At 38.5% G+C, this 21,956-nt stretch overlaps 1 long non-coding RNA gene across 1 annotated transcript; it reads left to right on the forward strand.

Annotated features, from left to right (window-relative positions):
- Positions 1–379: 379 nt before the first annotated feature.
- Positions 380–21,492, forward strand: LOC128651619 (uncharacterized). The gene is made up of 2 exons (XR_008401139.1): positions 380–514; positions 21,043–21,492. It is a non-coding gene; the product is annotated as an uncharacterized LOC128651619 (long non-coding RNA).
- Positions 21,493–21,956: the final 464 nt, after the last annotated feature.

Raw genomic sequence — 21,956 nt, forward strand, 5'->3', positions numbered from 1 at the left:
TTATTCATAAATAGCATTCCAAGTGTCTGAGATATCATCCGTGACATCAGATACATGCTTATAACTAATTGGGATATAATTACAGCATCCCTGTCCTATTATGGTACAAACACATATTACTCTGTAGTCTGATTAACCTTATAGCACACAATATTACTTTGAATGTATCATTGCCATACATAAAAAAAATTAGGACAAGGGATGTAATTCCCTCTTGATTTTCATTTTGTCCTAAATGATTATTGTCACAACTGTATCCCAATAAGGCTTTGTAATGGTGTTGCAGGATTTAATATATTCTTTGATGTGATGAATTAGCTGGTTTGAAACTAACATCTATACTTTTTCTTCAGAATGCTTTATAGAGCCTGGTTTCTACTTATACACAGGTCTGGGTTTACCAACCTCTGGCCTGCCATAAAATACAACATTTGGTGAAGGTTGGTTTGGCTACAATATGAAAAAAGAAAGCCTCCTATCTGATACATGGAAAACCAACTATAAATATTTATGGGTAAGTAAAATATTGGTCACTATCTAGAGGCAACATCTGATTTGAGGAGTGACCTGTTTTCTTCCTAGTCCTACCTTCGGGATCAAAATCAGATTAAAATGTTTATGTAAATCCAGTTCAGATAAAGCAATGATATGACAGGTCCAAGATAACACATTATCAGCAGGTCCTTATCTAACACACTTGCCTCTAGAAATTTGCTCACAATTAGGGATGGGCGAATGTTTAAATTTTCGAATTTCGAATGTAGAACGAATGTTATTACCGAAATTCGAATTCTAAATCCGAATGTCGATAAGAACGAATATTCTTAAAAATTTGAAAATCGAATGTTATTTACAGTTTTCGAATGTCACTTTCGAATTCGAATGTTTATAATTATATCGAATGTCCACATTCAAAATTTCGAATTTAACATTTTATTTAACAAATACTATTGGGAATCTAGTAAATTGATACATAATAGATACAAATATATCATTTTGAATGTTTCCATATAGAATATTGCATAATTTGAATATTACATTTAAAGAAAGCATTAGAAATACTATTACAAACATATACATTTGAATTTTTCGAATTCGAATATAAATTCAAATTTTTCGAATTCGAATATTGCATAATTCGAATATTACATTTCAAGAAAAAGCATTAGAAATACTATTACAATCTAAATTCGAATTTTTCGAATTCGAATACACATATTGCATAATTCGAATATTACATTTAAAGAAAAAGCATTAGAAATACTATTACAATCTAAATTCTAATTTTTCGAATTCGAATATTGCATAATTTGAATATTACATTTAAAGAAAAAGCATTAGAAATACTATTACAATCTAAATTCGAATTTTTCAAATTCGAATACACGTATTGCATAATTCGAATATTACATTTAAAGAAAAAGCATTAGAAATACTATTACAATCTAAATTCGAATTTTTTTAATTCGAATATTGCATAATTCGAATATTACATTTAAAGAAAAAGCATTAGAAATACTATTACAATCTAAATTCAAATTTTTCAAAAAGAATATTTTCGAATGTAATCGTAAAATTCGAAACCGAACATTCGAAAATCAAATGTTACCCCTAAAAAAGCTTGATTAAAGACAAAAATTGACCGGGGACTTGAATAGACTATATATAAATTTTATAAATATCAGAATAAACAAACATAAATTTAAAAACAACACACACAAAAAATATATTTAAAAGGGACGTCTCCCTATAACTTCACAATTACACTTGTATCAGTGAAACAATGTATATAAAGATACCAGAGTGCAGTGGTAGATACTGTTATATTAAAAAAGGGTCATTCCTTAGGACATTGCCGTTAATCGGATAGTGTCTATCTTTGGTTTCAGATGTCAAGTCTGTAAAACTCTTGATAACCGGTCTATTAATTATTTGCAGGTATAAGCCTCTGCACTTTATCTGAGATTAAGCAAGTTAAACGTCTTATGTTTGTGATAACACTTTACCGGTAGTCGATCTCTGTTCAGTGTGCTTCGTGGATGTTCCTCGAGATCTCTGCGTCTGACATCACAGTTCCTGAATCAAGGGCTCGTCTCTCTCAGCCAACCAGAGCCTCCATGGGCTTCGGTCCATTTAACTTTTGTTGTCCGGTCCGTTTCTTAATGCTTGAATAACAGTTGGAGATTGCTCTTATTGCTCAGCATGCAACCTCTGTTGGTGCTATCCGCCAGGGGATAGAAAAGGATAGAATTACAACCCGGGTTGATAACTTTTCCTCTGTCTGATAATGATTCAATATGTGGTACTAGTGTTTTCTACGCGTTTCACTCCTTTCAAAGCTTTATCAAGAAAGGAGTGAAACGCGTAGAAAACACTAGTACCACATATTGAATCATTATCAGACAGAGGAAAAGTTATCAACCCGGGTTGTAATTCTATCCTTTTCTATCCCCTGGCGGATAGCACCAACAGAGGTTGCATGCTGAGCAATAAGAGCAATCTCCAACTGTTATTCAAGCATTAAGAAACGGACCGGACAACAAAAGTTAAATAGACCGAAGCCCATGGAGGCTCTGGTTGGCTGAGAGAGACGAGCCCTTGATTCAGGAACTGTGACGTCAGACGCCGAGATCTCGAGGAACATCCACGAAGCACACTGAACAGAGATCGACTACCGGTAAAGTGTTATCACAAACATAAGACGTTTAACTTGCTTAATCTCAGATAAAGTGCAGAGGCTTATACCTGCAAATAATTAATAGACCGGTTATCAAGAGTTTTACAGACTTGACATCTGAAACCAAAGATAGACACTATCCGATTAACGGCAATGTCCTAAGGAATGACCCTTTTTTAATATAACAGTATCTACCACTGCACTCTGGTATCTTTATATACATTGTTTCACTGATACAAGTGTAATTGTGAAGTTATAGGGAGACGTCCCTTTTAAATATATTTTTTGTGTGTGTTGTTTTTAAATTTATGTTTGTTTATTCTGATATTTATAAAATTTATATATAGTCTATTCAAGTCCCCGGTCAATTTTTGTCTTTAATCAAGCTTTTTTAGGGGTATCTTAAGCTTTTCTAGCGCCCTTACTTCTTTTCCCAAATTTGCCTCATTTTCATTTATAACAGTCTGAAGGATCTGTTATTTAGTTAAGGTGTCTGATACCCTACACTTAGCGCACTTCAATCACTCACCACTACAGAAAATCGAATGTTAGAATGTTATGTAAACATTCGAAATTCGATTCGAACGAACGAATGTGTTAAAATTCGTGCTGTTTTTCGAATGTTGTGAAACATTCGCCCATCCCTACTCACAATGTTATGATCTCACCAACGGAGTTCAGTATGATTTAAAGGGATACTAAACCCAATTGTTTTATTTCATGATTCAAATAGAGCATGCAATTTTAAGCAACTTTCTAATTTACTCCTATTATTTTTCTTCGTTCTCTTGGTATCTAGCTACCCAGGTGCTGAACCAAAAATGGTCTGGCTGCTAAGCTTTACATTCCTGCTTTTTAAATACAGATACCAAGAGAGCAAAGAAAAATTGATAATAGGAGTAAATTAGAAAGCTGCTGAAAGTTGTATGCTCTATCTTAATCATATAAGAAAACAATTGGGTTTAGTATCCCTTTAAATTTAGCTGAGATTGCATTAGTCATTAACAGATATTTCTAATGTTACAATTTTTGGAAATTTGTAAACATACTTTAAATCTTTCAAAGCCTTTTCTAAACGTTTTTCTAAAGATGCTGATCTCTGTTGATACCTTTTTAAATGCCAGTTAAGGGTTTTTCCGCATAGCACCCGATGATAAAAGGAACGACACAATAGTGATGTGTTATAAAGTTATTTAAATCACAATCGAGATTGCAGGTAAAATGTTTTAAAGAGATAAAATCAGTCTTTGAAGCCAGTCTCGCCAAGGGGCATTTTACTACACTTCACTGAGGGAGGCAATAGTTCTCTGCCACTGGCGTAATGTTAAAAGCTGCATCGCCATGTGCAGCGAGGTGTAATGTAAATGGTCCCTTTAGACAGTATTGAACGACAATACAATTTACATTTGTTAACTGAAACTGAACCTCTTTTGTTACAATACAATAGTGAAACTGGTAAATGAATAATAAACCTATAAAAGTATTTAATAACATACTGTATTATTAAATGAAAAAGTTGCGCGAACTGTCTTCCACAGGATATTAATATTCTGTACACAAAATATTCCTCCTGATTAAAAATAAGCCAAAAATTAAAAACCACGTTTATTTAATTTCTTAACTGCTCATCAATTTCCACCCCTGTGCTGAGGTGTTTTCAGATGCTGATCAGATATAAACAGACAGTAAATGTAGAAATTAGTTACATCATTTTGCACTTATGTTCGCTGTCCCTTTAAGGCCTACTATATGCCATTTTTTAGCGAAAAGTCCACACTTATTATAGCTTGTTTTTTTCCCCAGCAGATTCAAACTATACCATTATTTAATGTATATATCATGCCATGAAAATTTGGGTGCAGTTATATAACTTTGATATGCACATATGGGCTCCCATGAGCCTCTACTCAAATAAATGCACATTTATTAACACCAGGTTATTACTATTACCACAGTGATCACCTGCTGATTAAAACACATATAGGGGCTTGATTTTAAAGAGGGGCTTATGGGCTTTATACCAAAGGGTCATGGGGTCGCTAGGATTTTTTATGGCCTATAATAAGCATAAATATGTTTAAATGTATATGCTTTTTTATTGTGTTTTAATTTTATATGCCCAAGTTTGTTTTGTTTTTTTGGTCTTTGTTAACAATGGTGATCACATACAGTACATATTGACTATATAGCCATTCCTTGGAAATAACCAGTATAACAATGGTGAAACTTTGCAGGAATTTTCTAAACAATACCCCCTAGCTTAGGTGCACATTTTCACACATACCTGTCTTGCTACTGTTTAAGTGGCAACATGAGCAATTGTAAGAAATATACAGCATTTACAGTGAACCTAAGTGGCTGATTGTCTAAAACTCTCCAGATCAGATGTTGGTTTTCATGCAGACCCTCCCAGGGGCTTTCATGGTGGAGTTATTGTAAAAAAAAATAAAAGTGGCATCCCTGCAAGTGGCGAAATGGCGCAGATATAAAGTAATGGAGCTTGCACAAAAGGGACATGTCTCTCTATAGAGTGAAGTTAGCAGGTATCGGGGGGGGGGGGGGGTGTCACTTTAAAAATGAAATCCTGCAGCTAATATAAATGACATTATGATTCTTTCTGCGTATGGCATCTTACAATTGCTGCTATTTTCATATGCATGTGTTTTTCTATTAGGGTATTAAGAATCTTGAGTGTTTTGACAGTGAGACAGTTTTGTAGTGCGAAAATCTTTACAAAATTACACTGAGATTTGAGAGACAATTTCATATACGACCCTGGAACTCCCATTTTTTGCAAAAACAACAATTACTCTTTGTATTTTGTACTTATAAGCAGTGATGTAGAATCGAGCCGATTGACCTTAAATCACTTCAATGACTTGACTTGGACTCAACTCACAATAAATGACACACTGGTTATACTTGACTCAGGACTTGAATATTTTAGCAACTGACTTGCATCTTGTGGAATTTTTTTTTAATTTTAAATGCAATCTTGATAAATTTGATTAATAGCACAGCTTTGTTTAAATAAAGCCTTGTTGAACTTGCCTATGGTAATTGCATTCTTTTACCTAACTTTGTGCACGTCTTCTTGATTTTTTAGTTATTGTAACTCCACCCACAAACTCACCTCTCCACTTTTTTAAGTTCTAACATTTAAATTCAGGTTTAAGATTCTGACTGTCAAGTAAATCTTTAGCCACGGATTATACAGTTTTACATTTCTTCTGTTATGTGCGATCAGTCCACGGGTCATCATTACTTCTGGGATATAACTCCTCCCCAACAGGAAATGCAAGAGGATTCACCCAGCAGAGCTGATATAGCTCCTCCCCTCTACGTCAGTCCCAGTCATTCTCTTGCACCCAACGACTAGATAGGATGTGTGAGAGGACTATGGTGATTATACTTAGTTTTTATGACTTCAATCAAAAGTTTGTTATTTTACAATAGCACCGGAGCGTGTTATTACTTCTCTGGCAGAGTTTGAAGAAGAATCTACCAGAGTTTTTTTACTATGATTTTAACCGGAGTAGTTAAGATCATATAGCTGTTCTCGGCCATCTGAGGGAGGTAAAGGCTTCAGATCAGGGGACAGCGGGCAGATGAATCTGCATTGAGGTATGTAGCAGTTTTTATTTTCTGAATGGAATTGATGAAAAAATCCTGCTATACCGTTATAATGACATGTATGTATACACTTCAGTATTCTGGGAATGGTTTTTCACCGGAACTACTCTGTTAAAGGTCACTAATCCTTTTAATAAATATTGTCATGTTAAACGTTTTTGCTGGAATGTAGAATCGTTTACATTGCTGAGGTACTGAGTAAATAAATGTTTGGGCATTATTTTCCACTTGGCAGTTGTATGCTTTAAATTGTGACAGTTTCGTTTCTCCTCACTGCTGTGTGTGAGAGGGAGGGGCCGTTTTTGGCGCTCTTTTGCTACGCATCAAAAAATTCCAGTCAGCTACTATTATATTTCCTGCATGATCCGGTTCACTGACAGATCTCAGGGGTCTTCAAACTTCTTTGAAGGGAGGTACATTCTCTCAGCAGAGCTGTGAGAATTTTTATTGACTGTGAATAAAAACGTTACTCTTTTTATGTCAAATTTAGTTATTTACTAATGGGAACAAACCTTTGCTAAAAGTTGTGTTATTTTAAACTTGATGCTATAACTGTTTCAGTTCATTATCTCAACTGTCATTTAATCGTTTAAGTACCTCTTTGAGGCACAGTACGTTTTTGTTAAAAAAGATTATAACCAGGTTGCAAGTTATTGCTAGTGTGTTAAACATGTCTGACTCAGAGAATGATATCTGTGTCATTTGTTCCAATGCCAAGGTGGAGCCCAATAGAAATTTATGTACTAACTGTATTGATGCTACTTTAAATAAAAGTCAATCTGTACAATGTGAACAAATTTCACCAAACTGCGAGGGGAGAGTTATGCCGACTAACTCGCCTCACGCGGCAGTACCTGCATCTCCCGCCCGGGAGGTGCGTGATATTATGGCGCCTAATACATCTGGGCGGCCATTACAGATAACATTACATGATATGGCTACTGTTATGACTGAAGTTTTGTCTAAATTACCAGAACTAAGAGGCAAGCGTGATCACTCTGGGGTGAGAACAGAGTGCGCTGACAATACTAGGGCCATGTCTGATACTGCGTCACAGCTTGCAGAGCATGAGGACGGAGAGCTTCATTCTGTGGGTGACGGTTCTGATCCAAACAGATTGGATTCAGATATTTCAAATTTTAAATTTAAATTGGAGAACCTCCGTGCATTACTAGGGGAGGTCTTAGCAGCTCTCAATGATTGTAACACCATTGCAATACCAGAGAAAATGTGTAGGTTGGATAAATACTTTGCGGTACCGGCGAGTACTGACGTTTTTCCTATACCTAAGAGATTAACTGAAATTGTTACTAAGGAGTGGGATAGACCCGGTGTGCCGTTCTCACCCCCTCCAATATTTAGAAAGATGTTTCCAATAGACGCCACTACTCGGGACTTATGGCAAACGGTCCCTAAGGTGGAGGGAGCAGTTTCTACTTTAGCTAAGCGTACCACTATCCCGGTGGAGGATAGCTGTGCTTTTTCAGATCCAATGGATAAAAAATTAGAGGGTTACCTTAAGAAAATGTTTGTTCAACAAGGTTTTATATTGCAACCCCTTGCATGTATCGCGCCGATTACGGCTGCGGCAGCATTTTGGATTGAGTCTCTGGAAGAGAACCTTAGTTCATCTACGCTAGACGACATTATGGACAGGCTTAGAGTCCTTAAACTAGCCAATTCATTCATTTCGGAGGCCGTAGTACATTTAACCAAACTTACGGCTAAGAACTCTGGATTCGCCATACAGGCACGTAGAGCACTGTGGCTAAAATCCTGGTCAGCTGATGTTACTTCTAAGTCTAAATTACTTAATATACCTTTCAAGGGGCAGTCTTTATTTGGGCCCGGGTTGAAAGAAATTATCGCTGACATTACAGGAGGTAAGGGCCACGCCCTACCTCAAGACAAAGCCAAAGCTAAGGCTAGACAGTCTAATTTTCGTCCCTTTCGGAATTTCAAACCTGGAGCAGCGTCAACCTCCACTGCACCAAAGCAGGAAGGAGCTGTTGCTCGTTACAGGCAAGGCTGGAAACCTAACCAGTCCTGGAATAAGGGCAAACAGGCCAGGAAACCTGCTGCTGCCCCAAAGACAGCATGAACCGAGAGCCCCCGATCCGGGACCGGATCTAGTGGGGGGCAGACTTTCTCTCTTCGCTCAGGCCTGGGCAAGAGATGTTCAGGATCCCTGGGCGCTGGAGATCATATCTCAGGGATACCTTCTAGACTTCAAATTATCTCCCCCAAAAGGGAGATTTCATCTGTCAAGGTTGTCAACAAACCAGATAAAGAAAGAAGCGTTTCTACGCTGTGTACAAGATCTGTTATTAATGGGAGTGATCCATCCAGTTCCGCGGTCGGAACAAGGACAAGGGTTCTACTCAAACCTGTTTGTGGTTCCCAAAAAAGAGGGAACTTTCAGGCCAATCTTAGATTTAAAGATTCTAAACAAATTCCTAAGAGTTCCATCGTTCAAAATGGAAACTATTCGGACAATCTTACCTATGATCCAAAAGGGTCAGTACATGACCACAGTGGATTTAAAAGATGCTTACCTTCACATACCGATTCACAAAGATCATCAACGGTATCTACGGTTTGCCTTCCTAGACAGGCACTACCAGTTTGTAGCTCTTCCATTCGGATTGGCTACGGCCCCAAGAATCTTCACAAAGGTTCTGGGTGCCCTTCTGGCGGTACTAAGACCGCGAGGGATTTCGGTAGCTCCGTACCTAGACGACATTCTAATACAAGCTTCAAGCTTTCAAACTGCCAAGTCTCATACAGAGTTAGTTCTGGCATTTCTAAGGTCGCATGGATGGAAAGTGAACGAAAAGAAAAGTTCTCTTTTTCCTCTCACAAGAGTTCCATTCTTGGGGACTCTTATAGATTCTGTAGAAATGAAGATTTACCTGACAGAAGACAGGTTAACAAGGCTTCAGGATGCATGCCGTGTCCTTCATTCCATTCAACACCCGTCAGTAGCTCAATGCATGGAGGTGATTGGTTTAATGGTAGCGGCAATGGACATAGTACCTTTTGCACGCCTACACCTCAGACCGCTGCAATTGTGCATGCTAAGTCAGTGGGATGGGGATTACTCAGATTTGTCCCCTACCCTGAATCTGAATCAAGAGACCAGAAATTCTCTTCTATGGTGGCTTTATCGGCCACACCTGTCCAGGGGGATGCCATTCAGCAGGCCAGACTGGACAATCGTAACAACAGACGCCAGCCTGCTAGGTTGGGGCGCTGTCTGGAATTCTCTGAAGACTCAGGGATTATGGAATCAGGAGGAGAGTCTCCTTCCAATAAACATTCTGGAATTGAGGGCAGTCCTCAATGCCCTTCTAGCTTGGCCCCAATTAACAACTCAGGGGTTCATCAGGTTTCAGTCGGACAATATCACGACTGTAGCTTACATCAACCATCAGGGAGGGACAAGAAGCTCCCTAGCAATGATGGAAGTATCAAAGATAATTCGCTGGGCAGAGTCTCACTCTTGCCACCTGTCTGCAATCCACATCCCGGGAGTGGAGAACTGGGAGGCGGATTTCTTGAGTCGCCAGACTTTTCATCCGGGAGAGTGGGAACTTCATCCGGAGATTTTTGCCCAAATACTTCGACGTTGGGGCAAACCAGAGATAGATCTCATGGCGTCTCGCCAGAACGCCAAACTTCCTCACTACGGGTCCAGATCCAGGGATCCGGGAGCGGTTCTGATAGATGCTTTGACAGCACCTTGGAACTTCGGGATGGCTTATGTGTTTCCACCCTTCCCGCTGCTTCCTCGATTGATTGCGAAAATCAAACAAGAGAGAGCATCTGTGATTCTAATAGCGCCTGCATGGCCACGCAGGACTTGGTATGCAGATCTAGTGGACATGTCATCCTGTCCACCTTGGTCTCTACCTCTGAGACAGGACCTTCTGATACAGGGTCCATTCAAACATCAAAATCTAACTTCTCTGAAACTGACTGCTTGGAAATTGAACGCTTGATTTTATCAAAGCGTGGTTTTTCTGAGTCGGTTATTGATACCCTGATCCAGGCTAGGAAGCCTGTTACCAGAAAGATTTACCATAAAATATGGCGCAAATACCTATACTGGTGCGAATCCAAACGTTACTCCTGGAGTAAGGTTAGGATCCCTAGGATATTGTCTTTTCTACAAGAAGGTTTAGAAAAGGGTTTATCGGCTAGTTCATTAAAGGGACAGATTTCAGCTCTGTCCATCTTGTTACACAGGCGTCTGTCAGAAAATCCAGACGTCCAGGCTTTTTGTCAAGCTTTAGCTAGGATCAAGCCTGTGTTTAAAGCCGTTGCTCCGCCATGGAGTTTAAACTTAGTTCTTAACGTTTTACAAGGGGTTCCATTTGAACCCCTTCATTCCATTGATATAAAATTGTTATCTTGGAAAGTTCTGTTTTTAATGGCTATTTCCTCGGCTCGAAGAGTCTCTGAGTTATCAGCATTACATTGTGATTCTCCTTATCTGATTTTTCACTCAGATAAGGTAGTTCTGCGTACTAAACCTGGGTTCTTACCTAAGGTAGTTACTAACAGGAATATCAATCAAGAGATTGTTGTTCCATCCTTGTGTCCAAATCCTTCTTCAAAGAAGGAACGTCTTCTACACAATCTGGATGTAGTTCGTGCCCTCAAGTTCTACTTGCAGGCAACTAAAAATTTTCGCCAAACTTCTTCCCTGTTTGTCGTTTATTCTGGACAGAGGAGAGGTCAAAAAGCTTCTGCTACCTCTCTCTCTTTCTGGCTTCGTAGCATAATACGTTTAGCCTATGAGACTGCTGGACAGCAGCCTCCTGAAAGAATTACAGCTCACTCCACTAGAGCTGTGGCTTCCACTTGGGCCTTTAAGAATGAGGCCTCTGTTGAACAGATTTGCAAGGCTGCAACTTGGTCTTCGCTTCATACTTTTTCCAAATTTTACAAATTTGACACTTTTGCTTCTTCGGAGGCTATTTTTGGGAGAAAGGTTCTTCAGGCAGTGGTTCCTTCTGTATAATGAGCCTGCCTATCCCTCCCGTCATCCGTGTACTTTTGCTTTGGTATTGGTATCCCAGAAGTAATGATGACCCGTGGACTGATCGCACATAACAGAAGAAAACATAATTTATGCTTACCTGATAAATTCCTTTCTTCTGTTGTGCGATCAGTCCACGGCCCGCCCTGTTTTTTAAGGCAGGTAAATATCTTTTAAAATTATACTCCAGTCACCACTTCACCCTTGGTTACTCCTTTCTCGTTGATTCTTGGTCGAATGACTGGGACTGACGTAGAGGGGAGGAGCTATATCAGCTCTGCTGGGTGAATCCTCTTGCATTTCCTGTTGGGGAGGAGTTATATCCCAGAAGTAATGATGACCCGTGGACTGATCGCACAACAGAAGAAAGGAATTTATCAGGTAAGCATAAATTATGTTTTTTGTTGATTTTCAACCACATTTTTCATTAAGGTTTACCCAGGGTGACATACAATGTCATTATTACATCTTATTTTTGAAAATTAACATAAATATAGGTATGTAAAAGGTGCAAAGGGCAATAGGTAGAATGTTTTTTCTTTGTTATGTATTGAAATAAATAAATCAGGAATATGTATTCCTCAATCAATAGTTAAATTGATTTTATTACAAGACCAGACTCTCATATTTTGCATTACTTTCAATTTACTGCTCTGACAGCTTTTTAAAGTATACAGTGATAACATTAGTAAACATAAAACATGTGAAACAGAGAAAACAAAAGAACCAATAAGGACAAAGCCATGAATGTAGAAGATGATATCAGCCAATCAGCATACTCATAATGTCCATAAACAGTCCAGAGCGCACCAATACCTCCTCTTTCTTTTTGCTGCTCTGAAAGATAAGATAATTTCTCTTTTCGTTTTTCTCTCTTACTCTTTTTATGTGTTTTTATTATTATTTCCTGTTATATTTTCTCTTACATGCTCGTTTTTTTCTTTTTGTGGGAATTATATTTTCCCTTGTTTCTCTTAAACGTTTTTACAGTCCCTTACCTATCCCTTCTATTCATTGGTTAGCTGTTTTCATTAGGACCGAGTTCTTCTGTTTAACCCGGTTTCCATTTTCCCTTCTGTTGTGCTGAGTGCGGTCGCCATTTTGTTCTGCCCCTTTTTCCCGCCTCTTTTTCCCGCCTCCTCCCTCATAGCCTGAGGTTGTTAAGCTGTGAGGTTAAGTCTTTCTTCACCCTGGGCGGAGTTGAAATTTTTATCCGGTTTCTCTACAGGATATGTTAATCACGCCCATAGGGGCATATCTATCAAGCTCTGTACGGAGTACGATCGGGTTAATTGACACCCCCTGCTGGTGAATCTGCAGGGGGCAGCGTTGCACCAGCAGTTCACAAGAGCTGCTGGTGCAATGCAGAATATGGAGAGCGTATTGCTCTCCACATTCAGCGAGGTCTGTCGGACCTGATCCGCACTGTCAGATCAGGTCCGACAGACCTTTGTTAAATAGGTGCCATAGCCTATTCAGCAACATTGTAAGCTTAAAGTTTTTCACTGTGGGTTATTTATTTCTGACGTTTCTAGAGGCACTTTTATTTTCTACTTCTGTGTGTCACTATTTCTTTCTATTTACAGATTGACAACGTTTGTTCAAATCTTTCAATATTGTTGTGCTGCTTTATTTTAATACTGCTATAAATTTAAAATTTTAATTCCCAAAATTATTATCTTTTAAAAAATAAAAATAAACTTTGCTTTTATTTTTACCCCATTTTTTCTGTGGTCTCAAGATGTCACATGAGGAGAATAATCCAATTAATCCTGCCCCCTCTTTGCAAAATATTATGGCATCTATGCAGTCCTTTATGAGAAAGATGGACAACAAAATTAATAGTCTTATTGCTAAATTTCAGTCAGATCCTTCTCAAATACATAAAAAACAAACTTCTAAATCTAAACATCTTTCCCCTTCTTATGTTGAAAAAGATGCTGATAGTCTGCTTCAGACAGACAACCCTCATAGCTTATTGCCAATAAGCACCTATACTGTTAGCCAGCAGTCATCCGGCCCCAGAATTTCTGAATGTGTTGAGAGTCACAATTCAGAGGGTACTTTTCCTGATGCTTATTCTAAAAGAACTGGTCTAAAAAGACAAGCATCAACATTTTTACAAACTCTCGCTGAGAATCTTTCCACCTCTTCCGGGGAGAGGGAGTTTTCAGATGAATTTAAATATGACAATTGTCAATCCTCTGATAACGATTCAGATTATTCTGATTTCAACAACTTTATTAAATTTAAAAGACGTAAAAAATCTTTTCCTGTTAATGATTCAGAAATAGTTTTTCTCGACTCCCTTGGTAAACCTAGATTTAAACCAGAGGAGGTTAAGCATCCCAGATTCTCGGAGTGGTTTCCTTCCTCAGGTGTTGCAGAATATATTAATTTTTATTTAAGGCATCCCTTATTGCTAGAAGTTCATAGTAAACTTTGTGCCGAATGTCCTCGCCCCTCCCTCCCTCCCAGGTAACTCCTCTGTCACTACTGACATTGACTCACAAATTTTAAAATTCCTGGATCTAGCATTAAATGAGGATCTGACAAATTACTTAAGTCTTGTCAAGACAAGCTTTTAGATATTTCTGGCTCCTTGTCAAAGTTATTTGAATTGACTGAGGATTCTGTTATAAATAATTCTACAATTGATCCTCAAATCATCATAGAGTATGTTCAAAGAGCCTTTGTTTTATTATGCAATGCCAATACTGCTATAGCTTGCGAACACAGAAGGTCCATTCTGCGCAGGCTAGACCCGAAATTGTCAGATTTCGCCAATAATGAGACATCTACAGATCCTAATGGCCTTCTCTTTGGAGAGGTATATCTGAAAAAACTCAGTGACTATACTAAAACTTTTTCTAGTTTGTCTAAAACTAAAGCCACTGTAAAAAAAAGACCCTCTTCCAAAATCCACGCTCCTCTTTTTGATAGGGCCGGAAAAAGAAAGTATCGTTTTCCCGACCATCAACCCTTCATCTCTAGACCCCAATTTTATCAGCAGCAACAACAATTTGTTTCCCCCTTTCTTCCCCACAAGAGCCTGCTTCTGGCACAGAGGTGCAAGATCAAGAGGTCACCTTAGAACCCCTTCAGGTAATTTCTCTTCTTCCTCCCTTTTCTCTTTTTTCCCTAAAAAAGATGGGTGGTCGACTGGCTCATTTTCTTCCAAATTGGTCTCTAATAACATCAGACCCCTGGATTCTTCAGACTGTCTCTGGAGTCCTTATAGATTTTATTTCCTTTCCCATCCAAATTGTTTGTCCTCGTCCAATTTTATTTTCAAATTGAGATCTTCAAGCAACAGATTCAGAGATTTCCTCTCTAATTTTAAAACAAGCTATAGAACCCGTTCTTGTAGATGAAGACAGCTACATAAGCAATATTTTCTTAGTAAAGAAGAAAAATGGACAATTTCGACCAGTCATCGATCTGAAAACTCTAAATCATTATGTAACTTATCAACATTTCAAGATGAAAGGTATCCATCTTCTGAGGGACTCTTTACTGGACAAGGATTGACTTGTTCGATTAGACCTCAAGGATGCATACCTTACCGTTCCTATACATTCTTCCCACAGGAGATTTTTGTTTCTTCTGGAACCAAACTCTTTGACAATTCACTTGCCTTCCATTCAGCCTTTCATCCGCTCCATGGATTTTCACGAAAATTCTGAAACCAGTCATAGCCTGGCTAAGATTCAGAGGAATACGCCTGATAGTTTATCTGGATGACATTCTTATCATGAATCAAGTCCCCTCCACTCTTTTTCTTCACTTGAACCTCACTTGTTCTCTTCTAGAGAATTTGGGATCCATTATCAGCAAAGAAATATCCTCTCTTCTCCCGTCTCAATCCATTGTTTTCTTTGGATTTCAGCTCAACACTTTAAGTCTCCCAATAGAGAAATTGAAGAACATCAAAAAGGAGATTTCCTCTCTTTTGAAGAAAACTTGCTTTCCTCTTCGCTTATTAGCCCATATCATCGGTCTACTCTCGTCTTCCATTCAAACCATCTTTCCAGCCCCTCTACATTATCGGGCTCTTCAACGCTTGAAAATATCTCACCTTCAAAGAGGTTTCTCTTATCAACATTGGATTTCCTTATCCCCAGAAGCCAAAAAAGAACTCATCTGGTGGATTCAAAACATAGAGGCATGGAACGGCAAAGGAATCTTTGGTTCTGTTCCAGATTTTGTCATAGAATCGGACGCAAGTAACTCCGGCTGGGGAACACGTTGCGGTTCCACAATCACAGGTGGCAAATGGACCTTTCTAGAATCCAATCTTCATATCAACTGCAAAGAACCTCTGGCGGGATCCTTTGCAATTCAGAGTTTTCTCAAGTCCAACCTTCCTACTTCTTCTTTGCATGGACAACCTTTCGGCAGTTCGATATCTAAAACGTTTAGGAGGCACAAAATCAAAACCTCTATCAGATCTTACAAAAAATTTCATTCACTTTTGCCTCGACAAGAATATTTCTATTTCAGCGGAATTTATTCTGGGTCTATCCAATCAGGCTGCAGATTGGGGTTATCGCTATTTGAAGGACTCCAGCGATTGGAAATTGGACAGGAGTATTTTCCTAGAGATTTCTTCTCTCAGGGGCCCTTTCCTTCTCAACCTTTTTGCCTCTCGTTCCAATTTTAAAGTCAGACTCTTTTTCAGCTGGAGACCGGACCCAGGCGCTTCTTCCGTGGACGCTTTCCTTCAAGTGTGGCCCCCTTCAGGAGTTTACACCTTTCCCCCCTTTTCAATGATTGCTCAGACTCTGGCTTATCTCTGCACGAACCCAATATTTCTTCTCCTGATCACCCCCCCCTGTGGCCATCCCAGTCTTGATACCCTTCTCTTCTGGAACTCTCTTTAATTCCTCCCCTACTTCTTCCTTCCCTCTCTCATCTCCTCCTAGATCCCCTGGGATTCCCTCACCCCCTGTTGCTTTCCAAATCTCTAACTCTTGTTGCTTGGATACTTTCAGGGGATCTTGGTCTCTTGATGGACTTTCGGAACGAGTTGATCTTTATTACAAGACTCTTGGGCTCCTGGAACCAAAAGATGTTATCTCTCAGCTTGGGCCAAGTGGTCTGGCTGATGTGTCCAGAGGGATTTGGATCCCTTTTATGCTCCTTTGAATTTTATTTTAGATTATTTCTCTTTTCTTTTTTAATCAGGTCTTGCCTATAGATCTATCAATATAGCTCATTCTGCTATTTCTGCTGGTCACGTCCTTCTTAATAATACCCCTGTTGGGAAAATCCATCAGGTCTCCTCTGACTTCTATATACTCTTTCTTTTGGGACGTAAATTTGGTTTTGTCCTTCCTTAGAAATTGGCCTTCTTACTATCTTCTTTCTCTCAAACAGCTGTCAGCTAAACTTGCCACTCCTCTCTTTTTGCAGAGTTTCTGATGTTTGTGCCATTGATATTAATTCTCAAATATTTTCTCCTTTTGGTGTCACCTTTATCCTTTCTAAAAGAACTAAATGTCTTTCTCAATCTATTTTTTATCCTTATTTCTCTGATCATCCTAAATTGTGTGTTGTTCTTTGTCTGAAAGAGTATTTGTCTCGTACTCAACCTTTACTTCATTCTTCGTCTTCTCAACTTCTCATCTCTTTCTTTTTTCCCTTTCAAACCTGTCTCCTCTACTTCTATTGCCAGGTAGGTAAAGTGGATTATGCTTCTTTCTGGTATGGTAGAATCTTTTTCGGCTCACTCCGTTCGTGGAGCTTCTGCCTCTAAAGCCTTTTTAAAATCATCTTCCCTCCAAGATATTTTAAATGCAGCAGACTGGTCTTCAGACTCCACCTTTAGACAATTTTATTTTAAACCTATTAATAACGCTGCTTTTTCTTTAATTTCATGATCCTTTTTTGCTTTAAAGTAGCAAAATATGAGTATCTGGTCTTGAAAAAAATTCGGATTATCCTAGCTTTAGTGTAGCTATAATCTAGATTTTATTAAAGAAACAGAGAAGAATATTTTCCCACCCTGGCAATCTTTCTGTTTCCTCCCAGTATTTTTTTTTTTTTAAATAATTTTTTTTATTGAGGTACTGCATATCAAATATATAACATAATAAGCCTTATTTTCTTTTTGAATGAAGAAAAACAGTTACAAACAAGATTGAAGAAAACATTTTGACAGTTATATAGAACAATAGTGGTAGGCTAATGAAACCTCAGTTTTTCTGTAAAGTAGCATATATGACTGACCAGGAGGAAACATAGTCTCAGGCCCAATGGACCAGCATTGCAAAAAAGGAAAATAACTAAAAATAACTAATGGTCAGGTAAGCAGCTCTTTAAGAGCTTCCAAAATAGAAGGAATGCGTCTATAGCAAGGGGGGGGGGGGGAATATTCAGCGGGTAAGCACCGCTCTAAATAAGGGGGAGAGAGTGGAGGGCGGAGCCATAGGTTATATTGGTGTTAACAAGTTTCTCAGGCAGTCATTATTATAGTTGTATTCTATGAGTTCCCATAAGTAGAGATCTGAAAATGGTCCCTGTACTTTTGCATATAGAAAGATTAATATTACATCCTAGTGTAGCTATTCTCAAAGAGGAATATCAGGATGAGTGCATTGTATGATATAAGGTATAAGATATATGACCTAAGATAAGATAGAAGATGGGATTTAGGGGCTTCTGAATGAGCTCCTCTCCTGGGGATATGCCAGCTATAGGCGATGTAGGAGAAGGGAGCAGGGGTATGACCCGCCGGCAACAAGTACCGGCGGGAAAGGGAGGAGAGGAGCCCAATAAAGATAAGTGATGTGCACTGGTAGTGAGGTGATACTGTGTGGGAAACTACAAATCTACCAAATAAGGATCTGTATAGCATTGTGACTATATACTTGCTGTGACTGTTAGTGGTAATAGGCTATGTGATACTACAATAGGTACTAGTATATGAAAGGTTATCCCAGCGATATGTCAAGGTTGTAGTGTAACCTATGTGCTCAGTCTCTATCTACTGAGCCTTAAGGACTATTAGAGACATGATAGTTATCCCAGAATGACTATACAAATGTCTTACACTGTGGTACAGAGTATGCGGGTACTGTAATTTTCTTGGGTGTTAAGTACTATGTCCATTCGCGATACACAAATCGCCCCAATATGTGTAAAACAAATACTAAGCTATGCATGTTTCAAGTGGCGAACTAAAGCAATATGCGTTACTGCGTATAAAGATGGATCAGTGTATTGAGGAGTAAGTGTTTCAGATATATGGAAGGTCACATCTGCAGCTGTCTACTATATAGTTAAATTCTAATCACATTGTGTACAATATTAAAGGATGTAGTAAGTGGTAGTGCACCAATATGCATACTATAAAACACTTGGCGACAATATAGAGAATATGAATGATTCAGCCCTTTCTAGTATGCACCTTGCATAGTATACCTCTCTATGAACTGTTATTATCTAGATTAAGGTTAATAATAGCATCAGTATGCATATTGTCAATAGTACAGTAATAGTCATATTAACACTATGCATATAGTTAAAGGTTAGGTAATGAAAACTTACATCTAAGATTACTAAGTTGTGCACACACTGGAGATAGCATGCTTGAGGGCAAATGTGGGAATACATCATATGTGTATAAGTACAGCCTTCACTAGCTCGAGTACTTAGAGAAAAGGAGCGTACAGACATTTCACCTAGATCTAATTTCATTCGATACCTATGGGTAGGACTGTAAATATAAAACAAACATATGTCTTTCCAATTTTACAATAAATTCTCTATGGCATATAAGAGAACTAGGCCCCACAACAGAACTATGTAAAATTAGATATCCTGAAAGATGTAGGAGATAGGAGCAAGTGGTGTGGAAAAGGATATAAATAGATTTGCTATTCTCCAAAATACAGTTTTCTAAAAATTAAGGGAGCATCATAGTAAACATTTCCAAGGGTTAACTTTACATTGAGAATGCAGAACTTTGAGGGTAATAAAGTACATGGGGGGTAGTAACAATAAATCCAGAGGTAAAGAACAGCAACATTAATACCAATGCAAGCATACAACTAAAGATATGCAGTAGTAGTCAGTCTGTAGAGAACAAATGCAATAGATAAGAGGGAACTCTGCAAAGGATTTCAGTGCCAGTTTTGTCGAGATCTGCTACAGTTAAGAGAAAGTCATCCTATACCCCCTTTCTCCAAATAGCTGCTATGGTGCTTATAAAGGTGTTTTCTCAGTGACTTAATGTTGTCACGAATATGTCTCCATAAACGGAGGGTGTCAGACAAATTCAATTCCTGTACCCGGACCTCCCTGTGTGAAGTTAACAGAAACTTCGGTCCCGCAAAAGCCTTAGGTGAGAGGAGCTTTATAAGTTCTGATGTACCAAGGTCGGGGGCTTCCCCACTATATATCAGCATTGTGTCTCTTAAGTCTGGGAACTCACCGAGGACCAAGTTTTCCTGAATGGAGAGCTGAAGGTCTGCACAAGATGCGTGTGGAGCGGGACCTGTAAATGGTGATGCGACATTGAAAGGCTGTAACTTAGAGCCAGCTTGTGCCCAATTTCCTCCAGTGACCGGCCGCATCACTGGAGAGCTAGAGGTTAGTGTCTCTGTGTCCGCCTTAGGAATAGGAAGTTGTGCCGCCATCACATAGTATTCGGAGCATGACAGTATAAAGTATGGGGTTGTCTTGCTATTATGTCGCCTTTCTAGGCTAACTTGCCCCCCGATATCAGCAGTATAGGGTCCAACTTGCTCCGTCTCTCCACATGGCCCAGATAAGGGCTGTGGCAGAACATCGGTTGTAGTCTCATCTGGTTTGCCGCCATGCTCGCCTCTCAATGTTCTCACGAGGGAACCAAAATGTCCATCCATCTTATGTGCCAGCTGTTGCAAGAGATCAGCAATCTCCATCATAGTAATATAAAGGAACTTTGTCCCCTTCAGGTATTTATATGTCTAGGCAGTAATACAGGAAGCTTGCTGATTCTCTGTGTACCCTGCTCAGGTTGAGATCCAAAAAGTGCCGAATAGGCCTCAGAATGCAGCGTTGTTGTGTGGTGAATCCCGAATATGTTTAAAGGGACACTGTACCCAAAAAATTTATTTCATGATTCAGATTGAGCATGAAATTTTAAGCAATTTTCTAATTTACTCCTATTATCAAATTTTCTTCATTCTCTTGGTATCTTTATTTGAAATGCAAGAATGTAAGTTTAGATGCCGGCCCATTTTTGGTGAACAACCTGGGTTGTCCTTGCTGATTGGTGGATAAAATGAATCCACCAATAAAAAAGTGCTGTCCAGAGTACTGAAACCAAAAAAAAGCTTAGATGCTTTCTTTTTCAAATAATGATAGCAAGAGAACGAAGAAAAATTGATAATAGGAGTAAATTAGAAAGTTGCTTAAAATTGCATGCTCTATCTGAATTACAAAAGAAAAAAATTGGGTACAGTGTCCCTTTAAGCCAGAAAAGGAAAATTACAGGTTTCACTCACTCTTCCAGTAATCAAATTTATTTTATGCGTCGTTTAGAGATGTTAATATAGCATTTTGATTAGTTAATGCTTTAGTTATAGCTGGAGCTCCAGATAACTGCGTCAGCTTGCTTCAGCTGTTGGCTCCGCCCCCTTCTCCTCCCAGTATTTAAATTATATTTGATTTGTTTATTAATATATATTTTTATTTCCAGCATCCACCTCTCAAAACATCTCCTTCAACTGATTTGGATTCTTCTTTCACTCCTCAAAATCTACGTCATCTGCCAAAATTCTCCTCCAGCATAGGCAGATTCCCAGAAGAATCCTCTCCTGCCTCAACCTCAAGTTTCTCCATCCTGTCTTCAAAATTATTTTGATTTTCTGTTATTGGTTGTTCATGTTCCAGTTGTTATGGTGCTGTAATATGTTCCTACTTTTAATGTCCTTTTTACCTATTCACATCAAACAAGAAAGAGGAGGTATTGGTGCGCTCTGGACTGTTTATGGACATTATGAGTATGCTGATTGGCTGATATCATCCATGGCTTTGCCCTTATTGGTTCTTTTGTTTTCTCTGTTGTTTCACATGTTTTACGTTTACTAATGTTATCACTGTATACTTTAAAAAGCTGTCAGAGCAGTAAATTGAAAGTAATGCAAAATATTAATCTCTGTGTCTTTAATAAAATTTAGATTACAGCTACATTAAAGCTAGGATAATCAGAATTTTTCTTAAGACTTCATGGTTTTCCATTACATGCTCATAAAATATTGAGCATGACTGATGAAGATGTATTTTCACAATTAGTACTGGTAGAAAATCCTATATCCAAACTGCTTGGGACCGGAAAAGCTTTGGATTTCGTAATAGTTTGGATTTTGGAGAGGGGATGGAACCAAGTGTAAACAACATCTTATGTCATTAAGGCAATATTAACATGTCAGAATACAGCTTATACATGTAACCTAAAGGTAGTTTTATATTGTTTATAATACTTTTTGTATACATATTACCCACAGAAAGGTAATATTTGTTGTTTTAAATAATATAGACTATCATTTGCATTTTAGAGCACACAAATTCAAACCAAAGACACAGGCAGAGAAGACTGTGACTTACAGGCTG

Source organism: Bombina bombina, chromosome 3, assembly GCF_027579735.1.
Source record: "Bombina bombina isolate aBomBom1 chromosome 3, aBomBom1.pri, whole genome shotgun sequence".
In the NCBI taxonomy this organism is placed as follows: Eukaryota; Metazoa; Chordata; class Amphibia; order Anura; family Bombinatoridae; genus Bombina; species Bombina bombina.